The sequence below is a fragment of the Eretmochelys imbricata genome, chromosome 3 (genome assembly GCF_965152235.1).
Source record: "Eretmochelys imbricata isolate rEreImb1 chromosome 3, rEreImb1.hap1, whole genome shotgun sequence".
In the NCBI taxonomy this organism is placed as follows: domain Eukaryota; kingdom Metazoa; phylum Chordata; order Testudines; family Cheloniidae; genus Eretmochelys; species Eretmochelys imbricata.
Window position 1 is genome coordinate 17,150,565 of NC_135574.1, and position 6,913 is coordinate 17,157,477.

At 40.9% G+C, this 6,913-nt stretch overlaps 1 non-coding gene across 1 annotated transcript; it reads left to right on the plus strand.

Moving 5' to 3' along the window:
- The first annotated feature begins 238 nt into the window (after positions 1 to 238).
- LOC144263336 (U1 spliceosomal RNA) lies at positions 239 to 402 on the plus strand. The gene has a single exon (XR_013345800.1). It is a non-coding gene; the product is annotated as a U1 spliceosomal RNA (small nuclear RNA).
- Positions 403 to 6,913: the final 6,511 nt, after the last annotated feature.

The following is a 6,913-nucleotide window of genomic DNA, read 5'->3' on the forward strand; positions in this document are numbered from 1 at the left end:
GTTCACGTGTATTCATAACTCCGTCTGAAAAGTGCTGAACTAGCAGCAAAGGCATCAGTTACTTTGAATCAGGTCTGATTCTTTGCATGTTGGCTTAAACACACACTAAGGTACATGGCTGTAGATTTTATAAGAACACAAAGAGAGAACTATGCTCTATTCCAGGGGTGGCCAACCTGTGGCTCCAGAACCACATGCGGCTCTTCAGAAGTTAATATGTGGCTCCTTGTACAAGTGCCAACTTACCTGGCAGGGGAGATACCATGATCACGAAGGTAGTTTTCCCAGGGTGAGGCTCATCCATTGCACTGCGGGTGTGCTGACCCCTGCGATTTCCCCAAATGTGGGAAACTCAGCTGCATAATTTGTGGTAGTGGGGGACAGCGTTCGTGCTCTCCTCTGGCTTAAAAAAAACAAACAAAGAAAACAAAAAAACAATGACCCAGACACAGCTCACTCCTACCTCCCTCACAATGGGTCTCTTAAAGAGATATCTCCCTATTAGGCACATGGGTTACAACAGCACTTGGTAAATTGTTCCAGTGGTTAATTACAGTCACTGTTAATAATCTGCACCATATTTCTAGTCAGAATTATCTAGCTCCAATTTCAGCCATTGGATCTTGTTACTCCTTTTGTCTGCTAGATTAAATAACCCATTATCAAATATTTAACCTTCTCTTTATTAAACTATCTACCTATCAGGCATGTGTTCCAATCCTTTCATCATTCTCATGGTTTTTCTACCCTCTCTAAATTATAAACAATTTACCTTTAAGGCTCTTCACAACCTAGCTCTACCCTGCCAAGTTGATCTAGTTACCTATTGTGAAGCTGACCCCCCTGCCCCCCATCTTCATTCCACCAGCATTCCCAGCTTTTACTGCCCACCAATTGGCCTCTCTTTTAAAGAGACTCTCCTCTGCCATGATGCATACAAAACCCAGCCTTGCTGATCATGACAGATGGCAAGCGGCAGCAATTCCTCTTTCCGTTTTCTTGCACCCGACCTCTAACTCCAATAACAACAACAAAAGCCAACCCCCACATCCATTTAATTAGCATAGCTGCGCCAGTTCTTCATCATCATATTCATTTACTTGAATGTTGTCTCCCTGACCACTACCCTTTGTTGTAATTTAAGACTGCAAGGTCTACAGAGTAGTATAGTCTCTTACCTGTGTTTCTGCATTGTCTAGCAGAGTGGGACCCTCACGATAATATAAATATTTACTACTAACATCACAAGCAGACCAATTGAATAGAAAAATGAATATACCAGCCAGTACTCAGAACCACACACCTGCCTACACAGACCCAGAATCTCAGCTCTCCCCAGAACCCTATCAGACATGTTTTGTGGGATTTTTATTCTTTAAACTTACTCATAGCCATGCTGCACAGACAATACTCCCTACCTCCTTATGCTCCTAGCAATGACAAGTTATCAAAATGAGGGAGGGGGAGGCTGGGAGACAGTGCAGTCCAAGGAGCTTTACAAAAATTTTGTCTTTCCCCTGATATGCATGAATTACAGACTAACAAGTGGGTATTTGGCAGTCACCTGCCAACTAACTTGCTGCAGTTGACTACTCTATTTGCTTTATAGCAACTCATGGGACACCTCTGGCTGAAAGATTGCCTGAATTTCTATTTTATTAACCTTCTTCTTTATCTAATGACAGTCTGTCATGTTCTAGGAAGCCAGAACAATATTTGTCTGATAAGATGTCTCTTGGGGAAAGCAGGCATTTTATAAGGGATAAAAGCATGCAAAAAAACCCAGCCAGCTTCAGCAAAAAAAATGCTGCCCTGTATACCTGACTTAGTTAATATATGCTCTACCTTTGGTGCACTCCTATAAGCTGCAAATGCCATTATTTCCCTGTTATTAAAGATCCCTACAAAGGCAGAGACATTCTCCTTGAAATCTGCCCTTTTCTCTGTCTACCTAGATACCATGAAGGATAAAGCACTCATGGAGGAGGAGCAGAAGAAGGCTGAGAATAACTTTGTTGAACAGCTGTGGTTGCCAGTTGCTAATTCCACATGTTTATTTGGGTAGCACACATTACACCATAACATTTCAGTACCAGAACTCTTATGAATGATCTGTCTTCATTTTGTATGAATGGGGAGATCTGTAACTTTTCATATGAATGGGGAGATCTGTAACTTTCATATCAATTCTCCACTTGCCATAATTCTCTTTCTTGGATTTTCTCATCAGATTTCCTTGCCATGAATTTTCTTTCAGTTCTCTGCAGCTCAGAATTGGAGTTATTTAGAACATGTAGTTCCCCCCACCAACTGCCTTTCTGTTTTACTGGATGGACCCTGTACCAACAAACAAAATTACATGGCCAATCAAAAGACTTTATAGACACAACATTTGGAAAGACAGATGTGAATTGCAATAAAGATTTCATCCATTTCAGTTTGGACAGATTCCACTTCAGTAACTAGGCCAAGTTTTGCTCTCAGCCATGGAAATCTGGAATCTGTTTGACCAATTTGCCTGAGAACTTCCTGTGACTTAAAATATGACAGTGTTCTCTCTTTTTTCTTACCCTACCATTCGATGGGCTAGTCTACACTACCTCACCGATATAGCTGTGCCACCGCTTCCTGCAGCTCCCATTGGCCGGGAATGGTGAACTGAGGCCACTGGGAGCTGTGGGAAGCCATGCCTGCAGATGGTCAATGTAAGCAAACTGTCTCGCGGCCCGCCAGTGGGTTACCTTGATGGGCCGCATGCCAACAGTTGCCAACCCTTGCTATAGGTTTAATAACCTTAACTGTTTCACAAGAAAAGGTGTTTTGTCTATGAATGTCAATAAAGGGTACATTCATCTTCTGTACACAGTAAACATCACCATACTTTCTAACTCGCGACCATTAATCCTAGATGTTGATATGCCCTGACAACCAGCCATAATCTGGTGCAGTGTGTCCCACTCCTTCAGCAAAGGGAAAAGTGAATATTTTTGTTTTAACTCAATAGACACTGGATACTGCCAGAAAGTGACACCCAGCAAATGTTACATATTATTTACCTTCACCTGGTACCAGCTCTTATGGATTCTACCAGGGTGCTGCCTTAGTGTAGCATGAACATGCAAACTACCTACAAATTCTGTGCTGCTAGAGAATCCATAGCTTTCCTGCCCATTATACATCAAATTTTACTTCTTTTATTTCTATGGCAAGGATTTTTTCCCCCTAAAATCTAATATTCTCCCAACAGAACTGCTAACTGTGGTAAATAACCTATCATTTAAATCAGCTTCTGTACCAGATGACTGGAGGATAGCTAATGTGACACCAATTTTTAAAAAAACTTCAGAGGCAATTCTAGCAATTACAGGCCAGTAAGACTAAATTCAGTATCAGGCAAATTGGTTGAAACTAGTAAAGAAGAGAATTATCAGACACATAGATGAACACAATTTGTTGGGGAAGAGTCAACATGGCTTTTGTAAAGGCAAATCATGCCTCATCAATCTACTAGAATTCTTTGAGGGGGGTCAACAAACATGTGAACAAAGCTGATCCGTGGATATAGTGTTGTCATAAACGTACAGCTAAGGGTAGCATAAAATCCCTCCTTTACCTGTCAAGGGTTAAGAAGGTCAGATAACCTGGTTGGCACCTGACCAAAAGGACCAATAAGGGGAGAAGATACTTTCAAATCTGTGGGGGAAGGTTTTTGTTTTGTGTTTCTTTGTGTTCTCTCCGGGACAGCAAGGAACCAGGGCAGGGAAAATACATCTCCTAAAGCCATATCTGAACTAAGCATCTAAGATTACAAATTGTAAGTAATAGGAAGGAAATGCGTTAGATTATCTTTTGTTTTAGCTTGTGAATTTTCCTTAGGCTAAGAGGGAGGTTTATTCCTGGTTTGTTTGTTTTTTTGTAACTTTAAAGTTTTGCCTAGAGGGGAATCCTCTGTGTTTTGAATCTGATTACCCTGTAAAATTACCTTCTGTCCTGATTTTACAGAGGTGCTTCTTTTACTTTTTCTTTATCATAAAGTTCTGCTTTTGAGAAACTGATTTTGTTTTTAATGTCCTAAAAACCCAAGGGGCTGGTCTGTGCTCACCTTGTTTACTGTCAAGCCTCCCCAGGAAAGGGGGAGAAGGAGCTTGGGGGTATATTTTGGGGCAACAGGAATGGTCCTTTTCCTGAATCTTTGTCTAACTCACTTGGTGGTGGCAGTGATACCGTTCCAAGGACAAGGAAGAATTTGTGCCTTGGGGAAGATTTTAACCTAAGCTGGTCGAGATAAGCTTAGAGGGTCTTTCATGAGGGTCCCCACATCTATACCCTAGAGTTCAAAGTGGGGAAGGAATCCTGACAAGTGTACTTGGACTTTCAGAAAGCCTTTCACAAGGCCCTCACTAAAGGCTCTTATGCAAAGTAAGCAGTCACAGGATAAGAGGGAAGGTCCTTCCATGGATAAGTAACAGATTAAAAGACAGAAAACAAAGGGTAGGTATAAATGGTCAGTTTTCAGAAAGGAAAGAGGTAAATAGTGGTGTCCCCCAGCGGTGTGAATTGGGATGAGCGCTGTTCAATATGTTCACAAATGCTCTGTAAAAAGGGGTAAACAGTGAGGTGGCAAAGTATGCAGATGATACAAAATTACACAAGATTGTTGAGTCCAAAACAGACTGCAAAGAGATACAAAGGGATCTTACAAAACCAGTGACTGGGCAACAGAATGGCAGATGTTGATAAATGCAAAGTACTACACATTGGAAAACATAATCCCAGCTATACATACAAAATGATGGGGTCTAAATGAGCCATTACCACTTGAGAAAGAGATCTTGGAGTCATTGTGGCTAGGTCTCTGAAAACATCCAGTCAATGTGCAGCAGCAGTCAAAAAAGCTAACAGAATGTTAAGAACTATTAGGAAATGGATAGATAATCAGACAGAAAATAACACAATGCTAATATATAAATCCATGGCACGCCACTATATGAATACTGCATGCAGTTCTGGTCGCCCATCTCCATAAAGATATATTAGAGTTGGAAAAGGACCAGAGAAAGGCAACAAAAATGATTAAGGGTATAGAACAGCTTCCATATGAGGAGAGATTAAAAAGACTGGGACTGTTTAACTTGGAAAAGAGATAACTAAGAGGGGATATGATAGAGGTCTATAAAATTGTGACTGGCATGGAGAAAGTGAATAGGGGAGTGTTATTTATTCCTTCATCTAACACAAGAACCAGGGGTCCCCAATGAAATTAATAGGCAAGCAAGTTTAAAACAAACAAAAGGAAGTACTTTTTCACAGAACACAATGTCAACCTGTGAAACTTATCGCCGGAGGATGTTGTGATGGTCAGAACTATAATAGGGTTCAAAAAAGAACTAGATAAGAGGATAAGTCCATCAATAGCTATTAACCAAGATGGTCAGGGATGCAACCCCATGCTCTGAGTGTCCCTAACCTCTGTTTGCCAGAGGCTTGGAGTGGACAAGAGGAGATGGATCATTCGATGATTGCCTGTTCTGTTCATTCGCTCTAAAGCACCTGGCATTGGCCATTGTCAGAAGACAGGATACTGGGCTAGATGGACACAGTCTGACAGAGTATGGCCATTCTCATGTTCTTAACATAAGGATTTCCAAATAGGAATCTAAACATCTGAAGGTGAATATCTGCTTGTTTGGCCATCCCAGCTACATTAGTATCATGAACAGAACCTTAGTGTAAGAAATGTCTGTTCAGCAGAGCGTACATAGAGATAAGACATCTCTAATTAAACACAATTAGATAACACAATGTCACGTCACCAGTAATCTTCCCAGTCCATGGCCCAAGTGGTGTAACAAAAATCACAACAGTATCATATCCTTGAAGGCACAGTGATGAGATTTTACAGCTCATTATTTAAAAGAAGAAGAAATATCATGTTCAAGTAATCTGTTCACAGTTTAATTTCTCAACATAATGAGTTGTTCTTCCAAGGGTAGGTCTCTCTACCACATGTTCTTTGTATTGTTGTTAAACTATTCACTGAAGTAGCTCATGTGGAAAGCTCAGCTAATTGTAAACAAATGAATACTAATGTTACTTTGTTAGAAATAAGGCTGAGTGACAGAGCTGGCATTTTAAACTGGGGGTACTTCTATCATCCTTTTTTAACTCAGAGGATAAATTATATCTCAGTTTGAATGTCTGTTCTTGGCTGCTGCTGCTTTTACAACAACATTGTGACGTTGCACTCCAAATGCTTTATGGAAATATGCTTATGAATGTGAATATGATGTAACTGGAATATGCTTTATGCAAAAGGTCTCTTGTAAGGTATCATTACAAAGCTTATAATCTACTGAGTGTGTTCATCCTATTTGTTGGCATGTATTATTTCTATGTCTGGAGTTAGGAGAATAAGATATAAGCTTGTATCACTGATGTAAACATAGGTTTCAGAGGAGCAGCCGTGTTAGTCTGTACTGGCAAAAAGAAAAGGAGGACTTGTGGCACCTTAAAGACTAACAAATTTATTTGAGCGTAAGCTTTCGTGAGCTACAGCTCACTTCATCGGATGCATTCATCGGAAAAAACATACTAAGTGGAAGCCATTAAGGGTGCTTCAGAATCAATGAACTGTAAATGGCTCTGTTTACTTGCAAGCCTTCCTGGGTATGTGGGAGCCAGCCCAGGAAGAATGGAGGCTGGGGTCTCACAGGACATTTGATGATGTCACCTGATACTAGAATCTATCTTAAATCTGTTACTTTTCCATTTAGAAGGAGGGGTGGGGACCCAGAGAGACAAAAGATTCCCTCCTTCTGCCAAAGCTATAAAAGGGGGTGGAGCAGGACAAAGGGGGCAGCCATGGGAAAAGCCCTGCTTACCACCTGAGATGTCTGCTTGAGCTAACAAGGAC